The following is a 24,733-nucleotide window of genomic DNA, read 5'->3' as shown; positions in this document are numbered from 1 at the left end:
TTCATTTCATTCAAAATCATCTAGTTTTTATAAGAAAGCTAATCTATTTTAAGATTCATGGAATTGTGCGTTGTAAGACATAAAGTAAAAACAAATAATGGCAAATCATGTAGAAAAACATTTGGGCAATTATGATACGGAAGATTCTAGAAAAAATAAGAAGTGCTTGTGTTTTGAAATCTGGTGGCTTCTAGAAACCATGGAGTCTTCTAGATTATACATGTGGCAAAATCTGGTGGAATCTAGATGATATCCAACGGCCAATAGTGCTCAAATTTGCCATCTTTGGACCTTCGGATTCGCCTCATCCAACGACCATCTTTCAAAGTTAAAGTTACCCGCTCACAATATAAAAATAATATATATATATATATATATATATATATATATATATATAGGGCTGGACTATTCTGTTACCCATAACAGAATATTATTCTGTTACCCCCGCCCCCTATAGGGCCCGATCTACTCTGCGCCCCCATCCTCGACCTCCTTCCTCCGCCTGCGTCCCAACCCAGCCCACGCGCCGCCACCGGCTCCTCCCCAGCGCGCCATCGCCCTGCTCCCTCCCAAGTGCGCTGCCGCCCGGCTCCTCCCCAGCGTGCCGCCGCCCGGCTCCCCTGGCTCCGGCCGTCGCCCCGCTCCCGTCTCCCCCGGCTCCGGCCGCCGCCGCACTCGCGTCTCCCCCGGCTCTGGCCGCCGCCCTGCTCCTATCTCCCACGGCTCCGGCCACTGCCCCACCCCCATGTCTACTAGATCAAGCTGCCACCTCGTCCCCAACTCCTCCCCGACCCCATTGCTGTCCAGCTCGCCTCCCGCTCAGCGCCGGCAAGCCCTCTCACAACTCATCCTTGCTCCTCCTGAGAACACGCGGAGACACGCGACAGCAACCCTAGTTTGGACGTAGTAAGTACCTCAGTACGAGTTAAAAACGGTGGTCCGTTCGGAATAAAAGAAATGGCAGAAATTCAAATTGTAAAGTTCAAGCAAAAAAAGAAAACCCCATGAAAATCCTGCTTAGTAAGTACCTCAGTACAAGTCGTAAAATGAGAGAAGTTCAGAACAATGTTGTCAAAAAAATGTTGAGTTAAAAAAAGAAACAAAACAAACACATTTTATTTTTGCATAAAAATATCATTCAGTTCGATGATACAAACCAAACAAGTACAGGGGCGACGATACAGTAAACCGTTGAAAACTCACGAGAAAAATATTACCCAAAAAACAGAGCAAAGTCTAGTTAGTGAAAACACGCTTAGTACAAACCCGTGTAAACTTCAGTACAAGTATACTTTTTTGGAACCATTCAAAACTACTATACAAAAAATAGCTCAGTACAAACATACACGTATATCAGTACGACTACTCTGTTTTTCAGACGAGAAAACAGCAGGATCCATCATGTTGTATTCGAAATTACTCTTAAACGGTTGCGAAGTAAAGAAAACGTCAAACATGACTAAGTTTCGCATTTTCGATAGCTATCCAACGGTATATTATTTGCCCCATTTCGACAAACTTTTTAAAAAGTCGCGTTCGAAACCAATTTTAACCGTATTTGAATTTGTATTTAAACCGCAAGGAATTAGAAAAAAACTTTATATACGCAAAAGTTGCTCATTTTCCATAGCTTTCCAACGCCGTATCATTTGCGTCAATCCGACAAACCGTTTGCGAAAAATCGCGAAAATACGTTTCGCCCAAAATTTCACCGTTTGTCAAATTACTTTCAAATCATATAGAATTAGAAAAAACAATACATATACGGAAGATGCGGATTTTCACCAGCTTTCCAACGCCATCTTATGTGCTCAATTCCGACAAACCGTTTGAAAATTGAGTCCAAAATATGATTCACGTTTTCGGTTTTGAAAAAACGGTTTTTTCAAAACTGCTCTTAAACCATAATGATTTTGCAAAAACGTTCAATATAATTGAAATATGGTTGTCAAGAGCTTTCCAATGATATATTACATGCCCCGTTCCGACAAAAAAATTACAAAAAGTTTTTGACCTAAAGAAGACGATCTGTTAAACACAACTGAAAACATTAGTTCAACTGCTTCGAAAACATCAGTACAACCACCTGAATCCGTCAGTTCAAAAAGGGTAACAGAATAATATTCTGTTACACGTAACAGAATAGCCCAGATGTATATATATATATATATATATATATATATATATATATATATATAGGGGTATAGATATAGATATGCGATGCGAAAGCCGCCCATCTTCTCCAATTACATGCACGGATGCGACATGGGCAAATGATGTCTGCCATCGGTATCTCATATTCAAATCAGTCTGACCTTGTTCAATGTGTATACATTACAACATGCTCGTTTCCAAAGCACACCGCGCAGATCTCTGTTATATTCATGCATGCATGGGTTTCAAACATCAGGATCTCTTATTCAAATATTTGAATTCAACTTTACATTGATTATGACCTCACCTATTCTTTTACACCCACACAGTAGTCTTCTCTTTATAATTGTATCACTAATTTTCTCTCGTGCATGCATGCACACACACACTACCAGTCGGCATTATCTATCGCACGCATGCAATCTTTTCTTCAGGTCGGTCTCCTATGAAGGCACACACCCACACACATCCTCCTCTCCCTCATACCGGGCATTCTTTATCTCTCATGCGTGCATGCGCAAAGATCGATGTTCCTCTACGTATGTGTGTATATAGCTAGGTCTTTCATAGTTTTGCACACAAACCGATCAATCGATATATCTAGTGAGGTCTCACCCTCTTTCCCACGTCTACATCGATCAATCTATACCTCTCCCACATCCACATCGATCAATCTATACCTCTCTATATAGGATTAACATAAATAGCTAATACACCCACATTAATTATATATCCAACGTCCCCCTCTCATCATCCATGCCTTCCGCTTCATCTTTCAGATGCGTGCACAATGGCGAAGACAGGGGGCAGTAAGGGCCCTGCCCCCCCTAACATCACTATATATCGAAGCTAATATGAATGCGATCATTAGACAATTGCTGCTAAAAAAGGTTTAATTTCATGAATTGACCCTCCTCGTAAAGGATTAGCAATGCTTGGCCCCCTAGCTCATTTATTTTTCATGGCTCCGCCACTGAGTGCAACAGCTCACGTGTTCGCCCCCTCTCTCTAAATATTGATCTCGCACTTGTGCATTCCTTCATAGTCTCCCTCCACTCGGCCCCTCGCACCATCTTCTAGCCCCCACCGGATTTTGCCACATGTACAATCTAGCAGACTCCATGGTTGAACTTAAGCATAATGCACAAACCTCAAAACAACAGTGGTTCTCTTTTGTTCTAGAATCTTCCGTATCATAACTGCCCAAACTTTTTTCTAGTTGAATTGCCGTTACTTGTTTTTACTTTATGCTTTACAATGCACAATTCCATGAATCATAAAACAGATTAAGGGCTTCTTTGATTCAAAGGATTCTCAAAGGAATTTTGGAGGATTCTAATCATTAGGAATTTTTCCTATCTTGGTTGTTTGATTCATAGGATTGTAAACCATAGGAATTTTTCCATATGATTCATTCGCACTAGATTTCATAGGAAACATCCCATCCACTCAAACCTCTTTGAAAGAATTCTGCGTTTTTTCTATGCACAATCAAACACTTGTACAATCCTATAGGATTCAATACGACATTCCACTATAATCCCATGTTTTTCCTATTCACGCGTTCTTAGCTTTTTTATAAAAACTAATTTGATTTTGAATGAGATGAACTATAAGAATTAAACGAAGGGCTACATCACGCATATACGACTAAGAGCTTACATGCTATAGTGTGGTATTTATTCATAATTTGGTTGCAAAATCTGATGCGTGCAATGCATGTGTAAATTACTAGTACTTCGAGTATGTGCAAAACACGTAAATTAGAATACCAATGGCACGCTACGCAGTGTCTCTCTTACAGTTCATGAAGTCATGTGGCACATGTGGAGGCGTTGTCGCGACCTCCTTGCGTGGATTGATCACAGTGACGTGCTACTGGTTCTAGAAGAATGTACTCGTCCTCCCTGAGCCATACTGGCGGTACATGCACGAAGCGAAGATGTGCACGCATGCCACGCACACACTCATTCCCTCGCACGCACACGCGGGTACACGGGCGGACGCAATTTTGTACCAAGATCCACCCCATGTGATAATTTGACGCGTGTAAAGTCGTTCACTTCATTGATGATCAATTAATACAGCGCATGCAAATTGAGTGGACGTGAGGGCGGAAGAAAGACATTGTTACTCCACTGCGCGCATGCGAGTAGTTAAATCGTGGGTTGCTAGTAGTACTTCCATTGGTCTCCTTCGTATTTTGTGCCAATTTTTGACAGTAACATAATATTTACGCATTTAAGCAGTGTAGTCTACTTGAAATTTATGTTCCACTAAACTCATCGGGAGCCGTTTCGGGCCTCGAAACCAAAACCATCAATTAATCTTTACCTTGTTCCCATCACATTCGAAAGCCTGCTCACACCTACTAGTACTACGTACCGAACCTGAACGTGTTCCCACTATGAAGGTATTAGTACTACTAGTGCTAGTACTTAGGTTATAAAAAGGGGTACTACCTAACCAAAAATTACTCTACCTTTCCTCCTCATAAGTGCTTCTTCTTCGTCCGTTGTTGCCATGGCCGGTGAGCAGAGCTCTAGGTCAAGAACTACTCGTAACAAGGGAGCGGCAACCAAGGCTGCGGAAAAAAAAGAGAGGGCTCGCCGCCATGCAGAGACCTCGAAAGATCTCTCACGGGCAGGCGATGGCTCCCAGGAGCGCACTAGTCGCGGAGGCGAACATGCCGAGCTGGCGGAGCTGGAGTCGTTATCTCTCGATGGCATGCCCGATCAGCTCAATAAGCACCTCAATAAGCAGAAGGAGTTCATCCAAGGCTTGACGGAGTTGCTGAAGGAGAGCCTCGATGACATGCCCGCTGAGCTCAATCAGTAGGGGGAGTTGACCGCCGTCTTGGTGATGCCGCTGAAGAAGAGCATTGCCTTGGAGAAGAAGGCGACCAGCAAAATCCCGTGACTTCAGGAGGACAAGGCGAAGCTCTGCCACGAGATCGACCTGTTGAAGGAGAAGAACGCCGGCTGGAAGAAGCTGCATGAGAATAGTAATTCCTCGATGAAGATGCTTCAGGCCCTCGTCATGGAACAGAAGGAGGAGTTGGCGAAGCTCCGCATCAAGCACCCGGCTGCTGTCAAGGTACGAAATGCGGCCGTGGAACAGATGATGAAGGCTTGCGTGGAGAAATCTCGCGTCATGGACAGAATGAAGAAGATGGCGGAGGAGACGCGCAAGGAGATGGAGGTCGTGGAGGCGATGAAGAAGCAGTTACGACTCCGCGGCAAATTAGATCATTTGGGGTGATAATCTTCCTTCTTATTTTGCTTTTGTGTTTCATCTTTTGCTTCGGGTGTTTCGCCGCACGTGTCACATTCTCTGCGAGGCATGAATAGAACAATGGTTTTTTTTGAGGGAATGAATAGAACAATACTAACAATGAGATGACTAGCAAATTAGATCATTTTTATCGCCATATGGCACTGGGCTGCCGTGTTTCGTGCTCCTCCGTCGCAGTACTACTCCAGTGGAAAACTTGAGTATACCGCACGGTTCTTTGCTCCTCCTCGATCAGGTCGTCGGCGCATTTATACGAGCAGTCAAATCACAAGGCCCCGCCTTCCAGCAGTAATGAGCCGTCAAATCACAAAGGCCCTTGCCTCTCGTGAAACCGACCAAGCTAGACTGCCCCGCCCTCTAGCCTTTTAAAAAATGTATACTTTTGCACAACAATAGTATCGATGGATTGCGCCATGGAGCAAAACTTGAAATTAAAAAAAAGGTGGTACATATAGAAAGCGCTCGTCGCCAAATTATGCATATAGTACTATGAAAAAGGCTAGTCACAATAATGGTGTCCAGCACAACCCACCCCTCAAATAAAAGTAAGCACCCTGGAATTGTTTGACAAAACTAAGCACCCTGAAATTCTTTGACAACTAAATTGCTGGCTATATGATGTTGGCCATATATATTGTACGTATATAATGTGAATAAACTAGTGGTAGTACTATACCAACTAAAAGATAAAATGTAAGAAATACTAGTATGTACTTACTGAAGAGTTAAAGTAACAAGAAGAAACATAACATAGTTCTGTTGGGGGCTCAGCACAACACACCCCTCAAATTAAATTAAGCACACCTGAAATTAAACTTTGCAACTATTCCGGTAGACACTGCATTAGAACCACCATGAGCAACGACACTGCCACCTTACTCGGAGTCCTCGTCCACGTCCTCGACTTCGTCCTCGCCCCTCTTCCTCTTGGCCGATACTTCTTTGCTTGAACCACTAACTTGGCTGTTGCTCTTCATCCAACCCTTGTAGATATTGAAACAAAGGTAGCCATCCATTGCAGCGTACTGGATGTGGTCTATATCTAGTACATTCCGCTGCCATGCATGACGATGCAACGTGTATGGAGGTTTCTCCAGTTTACCGTACGAAGGATGAACCATGGCTCCTGCCAGGGTCAGCATTGAAGGCTGACGAGAGGACACCAGCCTATTCTTTTGGAGGTCGAAGGTGTTGCCTACAACGAGGCCTATCCGACGCAGGACTTCTTTGTCGTTACCAAAGTCTACGGTAACGAATTTGACTAGGTTGCTCTCGAGGAAGTCCTTAAAATCCTGGCACTCAACGCCGACATGGCATATGTGGTAGACCAAGCATAAGTCATGCACGCAAACCTGTATCACGGCGGGCTTCTTCCTCTCTTCGTCCTTTAGATCCTTCTCTCATCCCGTGACTGTGGTGTACTGAACATCTAGCCCGGCGACCCACTCGTCATGTGAGTCTTCGAACATGCGTCTGAAGCGAGAAAGGCATCCTTTCACCGCCGCGGAAGAACGGGTGTAGATGACGTCGAACTCATCACCGATGATGGTTCTAACCTTGTACTCACCGCCGATCGGGGAGATTTGGGACGCCATGGATTTGGGAGGAGGGTTAGGATTAGTGGAACTGACGTAATGTGAATGGACGGGACGACTAGGAGCGAACCGCCGTAGTATTAAAGGACGTGCGGGGACGAGTAGGAGCGAACTGCTAGCGTGCGAACGGCAGGGTAGTGGCTTTCCATTCTCCCATGATACGGGCTTCCGAGAGCCCTTGGATTGGAGATCAAACGGTTGCATGGCGTGATTCTAGACCAATGGGTGAATATCCTGTCCTGGAGGGTTATTCTGCAAATATTCAGCAACTTAGCATGCGACCGTTTGATCTCAGATCCAAGGGCTGCCAGCAGCCCGTATCATGGTCGTGCCTACCACGACCGTCGCGTCGCTCGCGCGGTCGCGCCCTTGGAGATTTAACACGATGTGTTAGGCTATCTGATGTTGGCATCTCATACATAGTCATCACTTAGTCACTCATACTACAACAAGGTTGGCTATAAGGTTGGCTATAAGTGTATTTTTTACTCCTCTCTATCTCTTTCTTCGTACTCCCTCTGTCCCATAATATAAGAACATTTTTGACACTAGTGTAGTGCCAAAAACATTCTTATATTATGGGACACAGGGAGTACTAGTATTTATTGCATTTGCCAAGGATTGACTTCTTCCAATGAAATGGTGTTGCTAAGTTTGCTTCATTTAATTAGCTATAGACTCAAAATTGTCTTTTCACCTAGGTACACGCGCTTTGCACCATTTCTTCCTTGGGTCACCAAACTAGTCTCTCTCTTCTTGATTAACTTGCCACATCAGACTTTATGCCTATGTGGCAAGCTTAAGCACCTGTAGGAGCAAGTAAGGTGCTCGTTCGTTGCACGGAAGAGTGAAATGCATTGATCGGGGTGTTGTTTATTTTGACAAAGGATGTGGGGGTCATCTCATGTGCAACCGGGTTGACGTGTCAAGCACGAAATAACAGTGCAGAACAGCAGGGGGACGCACCCCACTCGTACCGGCCCAGTGTTAGTAATGAGCAATGAGACGTCAAATCACAATGCCGCACCTTCCAGACGGACGAAGCAACCATTATTTCACACTTCGGTTCGACATCATCTCAAACCACGTACTAGTATTGCTTCTGCCTCAAGAGGGACATGTGCATGCCTTGGTACATCATGACACATGGGACCGCAGGACAGGCCATGCTCCCCCGCCGATCGCTGGGTAAAATCACCTCATTTTTACTATACTTCCTCCGGATCGGTTTACTACATGGCATGCACATCGTTCTAGGTTGAGAATTTAACTGGCTATATATATATGTGTGATGAACAGTACGCTAGCCTTTTAAAAAATGTATACTTTTGTACAGTAGTACACCACTATCGATGGATTGCGCCATGGAGCAAAAATTGAAATTTTAAAAAAAGATGGTACATATAGAGAGCGCTCGTCGCCAAATTATGCATATAGTACTATTAAAAAAGCTAGTACGTGCTTAATTGGGGTGCTAAATTCTATTAAAGAAATACTAGTACTAGTATGTACATACTGAAGAGTTAAAGTAACGAGAAGAAACATAACATAGTTCTGCTGGGGGCTCAGCACAACACACCCCTCAAATTAAACTAAGTACACCTGAAATTAAACTATGCAACTAATCCGGTAGACACTGCATTAGAAGTTTAGAACTGCCATGAGCAACGACACTGCCACCTTACTCGGAGTCCTCGTCCACGTCCTCGACTTCGTCCTTGTCCCTCTTCCTCTTGCCGATACTTCTTTGCTTGAACCGCCAACTTGGCTGTTGCTCTTCATCCAACCCTTGTAGATATTGAAACAAAGGTAGCCATCCATTGCAGCATACTGGATGTGGTCTATATCTAGTACATTCCGCTGCCATGCATGACGATGAAACGTGTAATGAGGTTTCTCCAGTTTGCGGTATGAAGGATGAACCATGGCTCCTGCCAGGGTCAGCATTGAGGGCTGACAAGAGGGCACCAGCCAATTCTTCTGGAGGTTGAAGGGGTTGCCTACAACGAGGCCTATCCGACGCAGGACTTCTTTGTCGTTCTTAAAGTCTACAGTAACGAATTTGACTGTTTTGTCCTCAAGGAAGTTCTTATAATCCTGGCACTCAACGTCAGCATGGCATATGTGGTAGACCAAGCAAATGTTATGTACGCAAACCTGGATCACGGCGGGCTTCTTCCTCTCTTCGTCCTTTAGATCCTTCTCTCGTCCCAGGACTGTGGTGTACTCAACATCTAGCCTAGCGACCCACTCATCATGTGAGTTTTCTAACATGCGTCTGAAGCGAGAAAGGCATCCTTTCACCATCGCGAAAGTACGGGTGTAGATGACGTTAAACTCATCGCCGGTGATGGTTCTAACCTTGTACTCACCGCCGATCGGGGAGATTTGGGACGCCATGGATTTGGGAGGAGGGTTAGGATTAGAGGAACTGCCGTAATGTGAATGGACGGGACGACTAGGAGCGAACCGCCGTAGTATTAAAGGACGTGTGGGAAAGAGTAGGAGCGAACTGCCAGCGTGCGAACGGTAGGGTAGTGGCTTTCCATTCTCCCATGATACGGGCTTCCGAGAGCCCTTGGACCTGAGATCCAACGGTTGCATTGTCACATCCCTTGTCCTGGCATGCAGTAGGCTAGCCCTTCATGTGTGCATCATGTTTAACTTTTCAAATGAACTTGAAATGGGGGATGTTCAAACCCTAGCATTAAAAAAAGGAATCCACCAGGTTCAACTAAAATATTTTTCAGTGAACCCAGATGGCCTTCAAAAATGTTCATCATTTTTGGAAAATGCTGGAAACAGCAACCAGAGGTGATGCACATTTTTGCATGACATTTTGGATTGTTGAATTAACACATATTGTATTTTGAATTGGAGCAAATAAATACTATAAATAATTTATTACTGCAATAATTCTGATTTTTGTTGAGGGGCTCTGGAATAATCCTTTTAAGTCCCTGCAAAATTTATCAGAAGCAACAAAATTAGTTTGGTTCAAAAACCAAATTAAAACAAATGTCAGAAATAGAAAACAGAAAAAGAGAGAGAGAGAGAGTAACCTGGCGCTTACCTACAGCCGAGAGGCCCTGCTCTGTGCGGCCCATCTGAGCTGGCCGGCCCAGCCCACCTTCTCCTCCCTGTCGCCTTCCTCCTCGCGCCAGTAGGCGAGGGCGTGTGCCCGGCGCGTGAAGCCACACGCCGTGGCCACCTCCTCCCTCCCAGCCTGCCTGGCTCCTCCTCGATGCACCAGGCGACGCCACGCAGCCCCTCGATTTCCTCTCACTCTCCTCCCGTCCTCATCCCCTCCTCTGGCCCTCTCTCTCGCAAGAACAGAGCGCAACCGAGCGCTGCCGCCGACGCCGCTCGCCACCACCACAACCACCGCCTTCCCCTCGACCCCTCGACTCTTTCAGGAGCTCCGCCACATCGTCCCCGACCTCTCCGCCAAGTCAAGCAAGTTGGGACGCACCGCAGCACCGCCCTGTCGCCGTCTTCAACCTCGGACCGCTGGAGGTCCCTCTCGCCGCCCCGCTCCCTCCAGTGCTCCCCCGAGCACGCCGAGGCCACCTCTGCACTCGCCGTGAGCTCCTTCCCCTTCTCCCCCCTCTCCGTTCTCGCTCTCACACGCCTTAGCCGTCGCCCCCTTGTTGACCGAAACCCGCCGCCGCCCGCGCTCGTCGCTGGTAATGCTCCGGTGACCATTTGGTCCCGGGCATGTGCCCATCGTACTCACCGCAACCCGTAGACGCCAAAGATGCTAAACACACATCACCACGGCCACCGCAACCACGTCCCCACTCGTGGCCGAACTCCGGCCACCGCAAAAGTTGTCGCCGTCGTCGATTTAGTCCACTCCGGTGCGAGCTGTTGCCTCCGTTGGATGCGCGAGAGTCTCAGCTTTCCATAGCCGCAAACGGCGTCCAAAACCGAGCCCTGTGGGCGTTTTCCGAAGCCCTCCGCCACGTCTGTCGTCGTCGGCGTCAAACCGCCGGCGAGTTGACCTCGGTTGACCTGGGGTTTGACTCCCCGGGGTCAACAAAGTGGGCCCAGAGCCCTGCTAACTTTAGCTTAGCGCTAATTAACTTCTAGTTAACCCGCTAATTCACTGACATGCGGGCCCAAGCCCCACTGACAGTTTAGTTAGTATTAACTTAACCCTGTTAATTAGTTGTTTCACTGACGTGTGGGTCCCAGCCGTCAGGTTTGACCTGGCCGACCCAGTTGACCTGCTGACATCACACGTATGTCATGCTGACGCAGTAAAGCATATTCTGGATTTAAGTTTATTCAAGAAATTCCAGAAAATGGTCAAAACTTCTAAAAATCATATAAATTCAACCATAACTCCAAACGAAATAATTTATATATGAAAAATGATCAGAAAAATCCAATCTATCCATCTGCACTGTTTTCATGCATGTTTAAACAACTTAACATTGCTCTTTAGATCAAAACATGATAATGAACTATTTGAATTCATAGTTTGAGTTTGAAATTGAATCTTTGGTTCAAAATGACTCAAACCACCCTGGTTATAGTTGCATTAGGCCAACACACTCATTTTGCCATGTCATGATCATGCATCATATTTTGTATTGCATTGATTGTGTTCTTCCTTGTTTTCCGGTGTTTGTCCCCTCTCGATAGACGTGGTTTCGACGATGAGTTCGATGACACCGATGAAGAAACTATATTATCTTCAGAAGTGCCAGGGAAACAAAACCCCCTTGTTCATTTCGATACAATCCCACTCTCTCGCTCCTGCTCTCTTTTACTGCATTAGGACAACAAAGCTTCATCTTTTACTTGCTGCGGTAGCTGAACCCCTTATCCTCTGCATGACCTGTCATTGCCACAGTAAATAGATGAAACCCACTAGCATGAGTAGGAGTTGTTTGAGCCCTGATGTGCCTACTCATTCATGCTTGTTTGTCATGCCTGCTACTGCTTAGAGTTGAGTCAGGTCTGATTCATCGGGGATGAATCAGAGGGGTGTAAACATGTCCTACTGTGTGTGAGCTAAGTATGTGAACACGATTTGGTAAAGGTAGCAGTGAGAGGCCATGTAGGAGTACATGGTGGGTTGTCTCATTGAAGCCGTCCTCAGGAACTAAGTTCTGTGTTTGTGATCCATGAAACAGTTACTACCACACATTGGGATCCTTAATTGACTCTCTCGACTTATTAACCAACTTGATCTCTGTCCAGGAGTCGCAACTAGTTTCTGGTGTTTGTAGGTAGTGCTATTTTTCTACCGAGTGGCACCCGGCAGGGTGGGCTTGGGACAGACTAGGCACAGGTGGCACGGTGTACCAAGTGGCACCCGGATGGTGGGCTTGGGAACCCTGCTCACATCGTTTGGGGCCGTGAGCGACACCCCAGCCGGATCTCCTTGCGGATGGAACCCGAATAGGCGATAAACCTGGATTAGAGTCTTGTGTGGTTAGTCAGGTCGTGGCCGACACCCTCGCCAGGCTTTCGCTTGAAGGTTGCCGAGATACATGACGTGTACATGGCGGTAAGTGGCGAGAGCATGTGTGAAGAAGTACACCCCTGCAGGGTTAACATCATCTATTCGAATAGCCGTGTCTGCGGTAAAGGACTTCTGGGTTGCCTGTACAGTTCATAGACAAGTGAAAGTGGATACTCTAAAATACGCAAGATAAGCGTGAGTGCTATGGATGGCATTCTCGTAGGGAGACGGGAGCGGATCCATAGTGGTGTATTGATATGGTGAATATGTGGACTCGTGTGCGCCACCTCAAAAGAGTTACATTGCAGTCGTAGTTCAGGTTAGCCATCGAGTCAAAGCTGGCTTGCTGGAGTCAAACTCCACCATCCCCTTTGTTGATAATGATGCATATGTAGATAGTTCTGATGTAAGTCTTGCTGGGTACATTTGTACTCACGTTTGCCTATTTTATGTTTTTTGCAGAGACTTCCGTCTCACTAGTAGTTCCGCATGGACTTCGACGTTTAGCTTGTTACCTCAGCTACGATCTTGTGCCCACGGCAGGATCTGGTAGATAGTCAGGCTTCTCAGCCTTTTTCATTTGTAGATGTCTGTACTCAGACATGTTAAGCTTCAGCTTGTGTTTTGACTTGTATGCTCTGAATGTTGGATCATGAGACCCATGTTTGTAATATCTCGCTCCTCGGAGCCTATTGGATAAAATACTTGAGTTGTAGAGTCATGTTGTGATGCCTTGTTGTATTTGCACATATCGAGCATATTGTGTGTATGTTATTGAAATGCTTGGTTTGTGTGGGATCTGACTATCTAGTTGTTTATCCTTAGTAGCCTCTCTTACGGGAAATGTCTCCTAGTGCTTCCATTGAGCCATGGTAGCTTGCTACTGCTCCGGAACACTTAGGCTGGCCGGCATGTGTCCTTCTTCGTTCCTGTGTCTGTCCCTTCGGGGAAATGTCACGCGATGAATACCGGAGTCCTGCTAGCCCAGTGCTACAGCCTGGATTCACTCGCTGATGATCGACATGTTCGATGCTGGGTCATGGATGCCTGCCCATGTAAGTTTGTGCCACTTTGGGTTTACGAGTAGCCATGTCAGCCCGGGCTCCTTATCATATGGATGCTAGCGACACTATCATATATGTGTGCCAAAAGGCGCAAACGGTCCCGGGCAAAGGTAAGGCGACACCCGTGGGGATACCGTGCGTGAGGCTGCAAAGTGATATGAGGTGTTACATGCTAGATCGATGTGGCATTGAGTCGGGGTCCTGACATGCATGGCGTGATTCTAGACCTATGGGTGAATATCCTATCCTGGAGGGTTATTCTTAAAATTTTGAGCAACTTAGCATGTGACCGTTTGATCTCAGATCCAAGGGCTGCCATCAGCCCGTATCATGGTCGCGCCTACCACGACCGTCGCGTCGCTCGCGTGGTCGCGCCCTTGGAGATTTAACACGGTGCGTTAGGCTATCTGATGTTGGCATGTCATACATAGTCATCACTTAGTCACTCATACTACAACAAGGTTGGCTATAAGTGTATTTTTTACTCCTCTCTATCTCTTTCTTCGTACTCCCTCCGTCCCATAATATAAGAACGTTTTTGACACTAGCTATGTAGTGTCAAAAACGTTCTTATATAATGGGACACAGGGAGTACTAGTATTTATTGCATTTGCCAAGGAGTGACCTCTTCCAATGAAATGGTGTTGCTAAGTTTGCTTCATTTAATTAGCTATAGACTCAAAATTGTCTTTCACCTAGGTACACGCGCTTAGCACAGTTTCTTCCTTGGGTCACCAAACTAGTCTCTCTATTCTTGATTAACTTGCCACATCAGACTTTATGCATATGTGGCAAGATTAAGCACCTGTAGGAGTAAGTAAGTACAATAGTGCGCTTTACATGGCATTTTTGCATATGTGGAGGAAAGAGAGGCAAGGAAAAAGTGGAGAAGTGGGCTCTCATGCAAGAGCCAGCCTCTACTACTACATGGTGGAGCATTGGGAGAGGCACCTGTATGGAGGTGGTCAGGAATCGGGAGACTCACGCCAGTCGTAGCATCGCAGTTAAAATGATAATGGCAAGTCAAACCACGGGGCCCCACCTGTCCAGTAGTAACTCACTGTCAAATCACACAGCCCTACATTTGTAGCAGCCTACTCCCTCGTCTTCTCGCGTCTCTGTCGAACCAACTAGGTGGAACTGTCCCGCCGCCTACCGGGCAGGAAAAGCCCCGCCCTCGAATTTTAAATAGTATACAGTATACTAATTCTATATCCAGGGATTGCGCCCGCGCCATGGAGCAAATCATCTAGAAAACGGCGGTACACATGTACGGAGTATATAGCACGCACGTCGCGTTCGTGTCGCACCCCAGACGGTCGGTCGGTCTGGGATGCTGCTCTCCGAATGGAACGCGTGTCATATTGCGTTCGCACACACATGTGGGACGGCAATTGAGAACCGACCATAGGCACACTCCCCGGCCCCGCAAGTCGGGTGACTTAATAGAAGAGGAGACGAGAGATAGTACTAGAGAAGTGTTGTACTACGTTGGTGCCTGGACGATCCCTACAAGACACGGAAGATCAGTTCGTCCATGCATGTGACCAGACTCCAGCAGACACGCCTGGATTGGCTAACGTCTACATATCGTGCAGGTTGTGTTGTCCATGGCTATAGTTGGGGTGAGAAATCTAAAAAAGGTTTCTTGTCATCTCGCAAAATTATGTGTCATGTGCTTCGGATCTCTGCGAGGGTTAAACAGTGACAACTGAGTTGGGCTAGTCATTGGGGGCACATGCACGAATAGTGACTACTCGGCTGCCATCTAGGTCAAGCCGGCTATGTTAATTAGGACATCTATTGACGGACCCCTTTTCTACGAGTTTATCTTTAATTTGAGCTTTGTTCCTCGTCTAGTTTGTCCGTCGTGATTCATGTTGTCTCCTTTGGGCAGTGAGGTTATGATTTCTTGTCATGTGGCATTTTTTCGTGTTATATGTTATAATCCGGTGCTTCAAATCAAAATGACGACAACTGCGCCTCCGGGCCACGTGCATGAAGACTTCTCGATAGTCATTGACGAGGTCAAGCCGGCTCCGGTAGACAAAAGAAAACTAAGTACTACTCCACGATATTGGCAGGAGCCTCCGCGCTTGCTTGCTAGTGTTGCTCTCTTCACAACGTCTCGGCCTCTCCAGATCTAAACACGACAGCGGTGGCCACACTCTCTCTCTCTCTCTCTGCTCACCGCTGGTAACAGATCCAGCCGGATCCTCTCCGCCGGGAAGGTGAGAAGGTGCAACATTCACGCGGTCATCCTCGGTGACGACTCTTACCCACTGTTGGGCGCATCCCGATCAGCCTGCCTTGCCATTCTCTCCCAAGCACTACTGGCGACGGAGGGCCTCCGACCCCTTCTTCCTTGGTGCCGTAGTGTGGGAAGATCCGGCCTCCCGCCGCCCACCTAGCGACATCCCGGCGACCATCAGGTATAACTTCCTTCGAAACTGGCCTTGCTCTACTTCCCGAGCTCCTGATGTCGTTGCATTTGTAACTTTTACTATTTCTCAGGCCCCCCTCGTAGATAGGATCGATCGGCTGTTCGAAAACCACCTAATTTTTTTATGTTTAAGAGGTAAAACTAGTTCATGCACTCGAATCTAGTACTACTTGGTTCAAACAAGGAAGAAATGGGGTGGGGGTGGGGGAGGATTTGTTACCTGAATCTAGGACTTGGTCGAAAGAGGAAATAATGGGGGCGAAAAGTAGCAGAGACTGGCTATCCAACTGGTCTCTAGGTCTAATAGGGGAATAAAGGGAAACGCAGTACAAACTCAATATAAACCCGATTTATTGGTTGAAAAAGGAAAGAAAGTGGGGACTGGGGGACAAGTCAACAGAGTAAGTCCAGCACTAGATTTGCTAGCCTCACACAGTATAAGGTGGCTATACCGAACAAAAATGGGACCAACCCAGATATCCTGTTCTGATGTTTGTTTCCCCGAGCCACTCTTATGTAATGCCACTGGTAAAATGTAGCAGTCGCACTGTTAAATGTAAGGACACGTTAAACCAATGTTGTTTTCAATGTAATGCCTCCAGTAATATGAATCAATGGCACTTCTTTACATGTCGTGCTAAAATTTCCCATTAAGATAAGTTGGTTCTTTTCGTTAGAAATGCAACTGTCCTGGTCCGCCTACTCTCCCGTTCCCAAAGTAATGTTGTATTTAACGGTTGTCATAGTTAATCCTGATGCCCACACTAATATCTAGCAATGCCATTTCTTTAGAAATTGCTACTGTCCTTGTAGGATTGTCATTCTGTCGGTGTACTAGAGTAGGGGTACCCTAGTATCCCGAACTTGTGCACGGGCAATCGCAGCACCCCACAGCAGGGCTTGCCGGGTGACCGCCAAGGTCCTCCGTGGTTCCTTTGGAGCCATTCAAGAACAAAGTATTCAAGCCAAGGAGACGAGACCCCGGCAAGAGGAGCTTGCCGGGAAGACCAACCAAGGCATCTCAAGGAACTTGCCGCGACGCGCCACGCGTCTCGGCGAGGCCCGGTGAGCGACAAGCTTCCGGACGTGACAAGACAACGACCGCGGCAAGGCGCTTGCCGCGGCAAGCTACCACTCTATACCCGCGCTCTAGCACATCCACCAACGTGTCGCCCTAGGACCTTTCCAGGCGCGCGTGGCAAGAGGCTGTGCAGCCAGCGGTGCACGGTGGCAAGCGACGCTAACAAGATTGCCATCGTGGCAAGCGGTGGCGTCCCTGACGGTCCCTTTTTGCACTATTTAGGCGACGCAGACGGGCATTTAATGCCTTTGTCCCCTGCCGTCGGGGTTAGGTATGATACACTGTACAGGTAGTTGTACCAACCGCAATTCCTTTTCCATTTTTACCCTTGTCTACATTGCCACCTGTCGGTGACCCCTTTAGCATATAAAAGGAGGCCCATGCGCAACGTAGAGGGGGGTTCAAAGGCAGAAAAACACTCACGCTCGGTCTCGTTAGCAGCTAGTGTGTACTGTAGCACTCAGCGCTCCCGAACAAGAACTAAATACACTCAGACATGCAGCAGTAGGAGTGTTCTCTCTCCGGAGAGCTCCGAAGCTGGGTAAACTGCTCGTGTGCTTCGCCTCGATCCGCTCTTCGTGCGATCTCCGCCCCCCGCCGAACCAAAAGGGGCTCAGTCCGCCGGTCCCATAGGTGTTCGTGGATCAGCTTCCCCGACATCTTTGGCGCGCCAGGTAGGGGGCATCGAGGTTGTGTGAACCTGATCCGGCGTTCACACGAGCTAGATCTTTATCTTCTTCATCGACATGCCACCAAAGAAGAAGGCTTCGGAGGCAGCTATTCCGTCCACGTCGATCCCACCACCACCGGAGCAAATGGGTGGTGGGGTAGACGCCGGCGGAAGAACGGGCATCGACGAGGGAGCTCACGGTGCTGCCAGGTCCAAGGACAAGGCTCCGCAGACCTTGGTGTCCGTACATGCACCGCACCCATCTCAGGAGGCGCAGGACCGACAGCGTCATGGTACTCGCAGTGCCATACGTTCGTTGGACCAAGATCGAGCCGGTGGATCTCGGGGTGCTCAAGACCAGCATGCACGCCAACATGCTGGCACGAGCGAGACACGATCGCCTGGACGGGATACTGCTCCTTTTAACATAGTTAGAAGTCCGAGCATATCCCGCTCCTCGCACCGTTCGCCACTGCCGCCCACCACTCCAGCAGAAGCTTTGGCGCGAGCTCAACTTCTCCTGGATTACCCTCCAACGGCAGACAAGATCGACGAATGGAGGGCCACCATTCAGAGTCTCATCGGCTTCGCCAACGGCGACACTCCACGGCAGCCGAGTACATCGCTGTCGCGGCAGGACTGCCAGGCACGAGCCGATGGCGACAAAACCGATGGGGGTGCGACCACCATGCACTCTCCACCCCGAAGGCCAAGATCGCCGACTCGCCGGATCCACCTCGACAGCGACTCCACCGCATCATCAGATCCACGAGCTTGTCGCGATCAGCGCCAAGTTCTTCACGAACGACATCAAGAAGACGCTCGTACTCGCATCGAGCGCCAAAGAGAAGCGCGGCGTCAATCGGACCAGCGCGATGGGCCCTCTGTCGACATGCATGCACCAGGGGAACCAGGCGACTTGCCGTACGCGGTAGGTTGCCCTGCATTCACTCGTGAGCTGCGGCAAGTCCAGTGACCCAGCACGAAGAATTTCAAGCCAGACGTACCAGAGAAGTACGACGGCAAGTCGCATCCGTCGGAGTTCCTCAGCATCTACACCATCGCGGTGCAAGCTGCCGGGGGGCGGGATGGCAAGATCCTTGCCAACTACTTCCCGCTGGTGCTCAAGCCCAATGTTAGGTCCTGGCTCATGCACTTGCCAGATAACTCCATATCCTCCTGGGCAGACCTATGCCATCAGTTTGTCGGCGCCTTTACAGGCGGCCACAAGCCTCATGGCCAAGAGAGCGACCTTCATCTGCTCACCCAGAAGGAAGGAGAGCCCCTGCGCAAGTACATTCAGAGATTCAGCCGCGTACAGCACAACATCCCAGATGTCCACCCTGCCGCGGTAATCAGCGCGTTCCATCAGAACGTGCGAAACCGCAGGATGCGGGAGGAGATGGCGATGTGCAAGATCAGAGACGTCAGTGAGCTATATGCCCTGGCCGACAAGTGTGCACGTGCTGAGGAAGTGAGGATGCTGCCTCGGCAAAGAAAAACCGGCGGCGGAACAACAGGAAGAAGAAAGGCAAAGATGTGCTAGTCGTTGAGCAGTCCGGCAATGGAGGTGGCGCCAAGAAAGCCAAAGCTGGTAGCTCCGGCGAGGAGATTGCCGCAGGCACAAACTACCAGGCTGTGGCGGTCGCCAACAAGCAGGACGGCACCAACAAGCAGTACTGCAAGATCCACCGCACCAAGGGCCATGACCTCCAGAGCTGCAAGAAGGTCGAGCAGCTTGTCGAGCAGCAAAAGGCTGAATACGAGCGACGCGACAAGGAGAAGGCCCAGGAAGGTGCTGGAGGAGCCGGCAAGAAATGCCCCGGCCGAGGAGGACGCCGCGGCAAGGCCAAGCAGCGGCAAGGAGACAGACCTCCCCGCGGCCGCGACAAGGATGAAGATGACGATGACGATGAAGATATGGATGATGACGAGACCGATGAGCAGGAGTTCCAGAAAGCCACACAGGTCCTGTGCGTTGACGGCGGTGCTTCTCTGCATACTTCACACCGCCAGCTCAAGCAGTGGGTGTGGGAAGTCAATGTGGCTGAACCACCCGTTGAGTCACGCAAGCCTCTGAAATGGTCCAGCACGCCTATCATCTTTGATATTGAGGACCACCCTGATCGCATAACTGCGGTCGGGTGCTTGCCGATGTTGGTTTCACCAACTATCCGCAACCTCAAGGTCACTAAGATGCTAGTTGACGGCGGGGCCGGCTTGAACCTGATCTCCTCAGCGGTACTCCAGAAACTCCAGATCCCTGATAGCGAGCTCGAAGAGACCGGCACATTCCAAGGAATTAATCCGGGAAGGAGCAAGCCGAAGGGAAAGATCACGTTGCCGGTGACATTTGGCAGCGAGTTGAACTTTAGGACTGAGAGGGTCACTTTTGACGTTGCTGACTTTCCATTGCCTTACAATGGGATACTCAGCCGTCCAACACTCGCCAAATTCATGGCAGCCTCTCACTATGCGTACAACATGCTGAAGATGCCAGGCCCGATAAGTGTCATCTCTGTCCCTGGCGACAAGAAGGATGCTCTTATCTGCGCCGACAAGATCTACCGGGAAGCAGCAGCCGCAACAGATCGCAAGTCACTTGCCGTTGAAGCTCCCGGGGGGAAGAAGAAGACCAAGTCTGGCAAGAGTTCTGATGCCCACTCCGGCAAGCGCACCTCTTCGGAGTGCTGCACTACCATCGAGGACGCACCATCGAGCTCCACCGGCAAGTGTAAGAAGACAATGGCAGCTCCACCAGAGACCAAGAAGGTGTCCACCAAGGAGGACGGCACTGGTGGTACCTTCACCATCAGTGCCACTCTCGACCCTAAATAGGAAAGCGCGCTCGTTGCTTTCCTGCGGGCGAACGTCGACGTGTTTGCGTGGCAACCGTCTGACATCCCCGGTGTTCCCAGGAAAGTAATCGAGCACCATCTTGTCGTCTGTCCTCATGCGCGGCCCATCAAGAAGAAAGTCGGGAAACAGGCAGTGGAGCGCCAAGAATTCATCGCAGAAGAAATCAAGAAATTTGAAGCAGCATGCCTTGTCAGAGGAGTGCTGCATCCTACGTGGTTGGCCAATCCTGTAGTCGTGCGCAAGGCAAACGGGAAATGGAGGCTTTGTATCGACTTTACCGATGTCAATAAAGCTTGTCCCAAAGACCCATTTCCCTTGCCGCGCATCGACCAAATTGTTGACTCCACGGCCGGATGTGACTTGCTTTCATTTCTTGATGCATACTCAGGATACCATCAGATCTTCATGGCAGAAGAGGATGAGGAGAAGACCGCATTCATCACCCCATGTGGCACATACTGTTTCGTACGGATGCCTTTCGGTTTAAAGAATGCTGGTTCAACATTTGCAAGGGTAGTCCATGACGCTTTTGAGCCACAAATACACAGAAATGTGGAAGCCTACATGGATGACATAGTGGTCAAGAGCAAGGACAAGGCGATTCTGATTCAAGATTTAGACGAAACCTTTGCAAATCTGCGCAAGATCAACCTCAAGCTTAACCCCGAGAAGTGTGTGTTTGGTGTCCCCTCCGGCAAGCTTCTCGGGTTCTTCGTGTCTCAGCGGGGAATTGAAGCCAATCCCGACAAGATCAAGGCCATTGAGCAGATTGAAGCACCAAAGCGCGTCAAGGATGTACGAAGACTTGCCGGTTGCGTGGCTGCTCTCAGCAGGTTTATCTCTAGGTCTGCTGAGCGCGCCCTGCCATTTTTCAAAATATTGAAAAAGGCAGGTCCAATGAAATGGACTCCGGAAGCGGAGGCTGCACTGCAGGACTTGAAGAGATACCTGTCCTCCACTCCAACACTTGTCGCACCTAAGCCACAAGAGAAATTGCTGCTGTATATAGCGGCAACCAATCAAGTGGTTAGTGCTGCATTAGTAGCGGAGAGGGAGGCGGATGATGAGCCAGCAACCACGGCAGATGCATCCAGCGACAAGCAGGGGACTTCACCGACAAGCTCTGGTCCCGACAAAGATGGATCTGCGCAGGCGTGTGAGGAGATGCAGAAGAGAATGGTGCAACTCCCAGTTTACTTTGTCAGTTCCCTTCTGCAGGGGGCTAGGTCAAGGTACTCTGGTGTGCAGAAATTACTTTTCGGCCTTCTCATGGCCTTGAGAAAGCTGTGCCATTACTTCCAAGCACATGAGATCACAGTCGTCACTCGTTTTCCGCTGAAGAGGATACTGCAAAATCCAGAAGCAACAGGCAGGATTATCGAGTGGGCACTGGAACTGTCAAGCTTTGGCCTCAAGTTTGAGAGCACTTCAACTATCCAAAGCAGAGCATTGGCAGAGTTCATAGCAGAGTGGACGCCAACACAAGATGAAGAAATTCCAGAAACGAGCATCCACGTCAAGGAAGCAAGCAAAGAGTGGCTGATGTACTTTGATGGTGCCTTCTCGCTGCAAGGCGCCGGTGCGGGCATGCTACTTGTTGCACCCACCGGAGAGCTCCTCAAGTACGTAGTCCAGATGCACTTTCCCAAGGAGCAAGCAACAAACAATACCGCAGAGTATGAAGGTTTGCTTGCCGGTCTCAGGATCGCAGCAGACCTTGGGATCAAGAAGCTCATTGTCAGGGGTGACTCACAGCTTGTCGTCCGCCAAGTGAACAAGAATTATCAGAGTCCGTTGATGGAAGCTTACGTTGATGAAGTGAGAAAGCTAGAAGAGCACTTTGACGACCTACAGATGGAACATGTTCCAAGAGCTCAGAACGACATTGCCGACGGCCTGTCGAAGTGCGCCGCACTTAAGTTACCTGTGGAACCAGGGATCTTTGTGCTCAAACTGACCCAACCGTCTGTAACGCCATCAACTGGATAGAGCAAGAAGAGGAAGTTGATTTCTGGTGACTATTTTTCGGCAGAGCTCCCCGAAGCCGCCGCCAAGAAGGTCCCCAAGATCAACACCAAGGGTGCTGAGGAGCAGTCTGCTCCGACAAGCCCTAGGGTTTGTTCCGTTGAAGCAGACGCTCCCGACAAGTTTTGCTCCGGCAAGCTTGCCGGGGAACGTCAAGCTCCGGCTGAGCCGCAGGTTCTCGCCGTAGAAGCGGATGTTCCCGCAGCAACAGATGTGCCTTTAGTCCTTGTTGTCGAGCCGCAAGCTCCAGCATGGGCACAACAGATTGTCCGTTTCCTTCAGACAGGAGAACTTCCCGAAGAGCAAGAAGAAGCGGAAAGAGTAGCCCGACAGTCAAGTATGTACCAGTTTGTCGACAACACACTGTACATAAGAAGACTCAACGGTGTGAAATTGAAGTGTATTCATCGGGAAGACGGACAAAAGCTGTTGGCAGAGATACATGGAGGCATATGTGGTCACCACATTGGCGCAAGAGCACTTGCCGGCAAAGCGTTCCGGCAAGGTTTCTTTTGGCGGACAGCCCTCCAGGATGCAACTGCACAAGTAACCAAGTGTGAAGCGTGCCAGTTCCATTCCAAGTAGATACACTAGCCAGCTCAAGCTCTCCAGACGATCCCTTTATCCTGGCCATTTTCGGTCTGGGGGCTCGACATCCTCGGCCCCTTTCCCCGAGCTGTCGGGGGCTTTGAGTACTTGTACGTTGCAATCGACAAGTTCACAAAGTGGCCGGAAGTGGAAGCAGTGAGAAAGGTGACAGCACAGTCAGCAGTCAAGTTCTTCAGGTCGGTTGTTTGCCGCTTCGGAATCCCTAACAGGATCATCACCGACAACGGCACGCAATTCACGAGTCGCACCTTCATGCAGTACGTCCAAGATCTTGGCGCCAAGGTCTGCTTCGCTTCTGTTGCTCATCCAAGAAGCAACGGTCAAGCGGAGAGGGCGAATGCTGAAGTGCCGCGCGGGCTCAAGACCAGGACTTTCGACAGGCTGCGCAAGTGTGGAAAGAACTGGATTGAGGAGTTGCAGGTGGTTCTTTGGTCGATCAGGACGACGCCAAATCGAGCCACTGGCCAGACACCTTTCGCTCTAGTCTATGGAGCAGAGGCAGTTCTCCCCACGGAACTCGTATATGGGTCACCTCGAGTGCTCGCTTATGATGAGCTTGAGCAAGAGCAGCCGCGACAAGATGACGCGCTGCTCCTTAAGGAGGGCCGTCTTCAGGCTGCTGTACGAGCTGCTCGATACCAGCAAGCTTTGCGCCGCTACCATAGCCGCAAAGTTAATGCCAGAAGTCTCTAGGAAGGCGACCTTGTTCTTCGGCGCGTTCAGTCCGCCAAGAATTCCAACAAGTTGACGCCAAAGTGGGAAGGCCCTTACCGGGTGAAACGAGTCACTAGGCCTAGCGCTGTCCGCCTTGAGACCGAAGATGGCATTCCGAAAGGAAGGTTCCCTCGCCCACAAGTTTTCCGGGGGGAAAGGAGAAGATAATGGTGTGGACCAAGCGTCATTCGAGGAAGTTTCGCCTTACCGGGAAGCAAACGATAGAAAAGCTAAGTTGCTAAAGTTTGAGCAATCAGTTTTAAAAATTTTAAGTTATCTTCCTCGAACGACCGTGCTTTGTATGGAAAACCTGTGCGCGGAGGAACCAACTCGTAGCTAGTTGCGCCCTTACTTTGTTTCGATTCCGCTCAACAACTTAAGTGAGCTGCGACTAGTTGCGACAAGGTTTCTTGTCGGTAGCGGCACCGCCAGCAGGCTGCTCACATCCCGCACTCAGCGCTCGCGGCTAAGGTGCCTGCACCGACAAGTTCCATAAAAGCGTAGGGCAAAAACATACAAAGGAAGGAATCAAGTAAAGGAAATAACATAGCAATCACTACCCAAAATAGAGTCATATTACAAGATAGTTTGTCGCAGCTCTAACAGATTGTTCTCATAGCATGACCAGCAGCGACAAGAAAAAGAGAAAACGGGCGGCCTAATCTACGCGATCGCCCTCAACCCTCTTGATCCCGCTCACCTTGTCCACAATGGGTGCAACAAGGGTCTTGAGCGCTTCCAGATCAGCA

The sequence above is a fragment of the Triticum aestivum genome, chromosome 2B, assembly GCF_018294505.1.
Source record: "Triticum aestivum cultivar Chinese Spring chromosome 2B, IWGSC CS RefSeq v2.1, whole genome shotgun sequence".
Lineage (NCBI taxonomy): Eukaryota > Viridiplantae > Streptophyta > Magnoliopsida > Poales > Poaceae > Triticum > Triticum aestivum.
The sequence above is the reverse complement of the archived record's forward strand: the minus strand, read 5'-3'. Positions refer to the sequence as shown.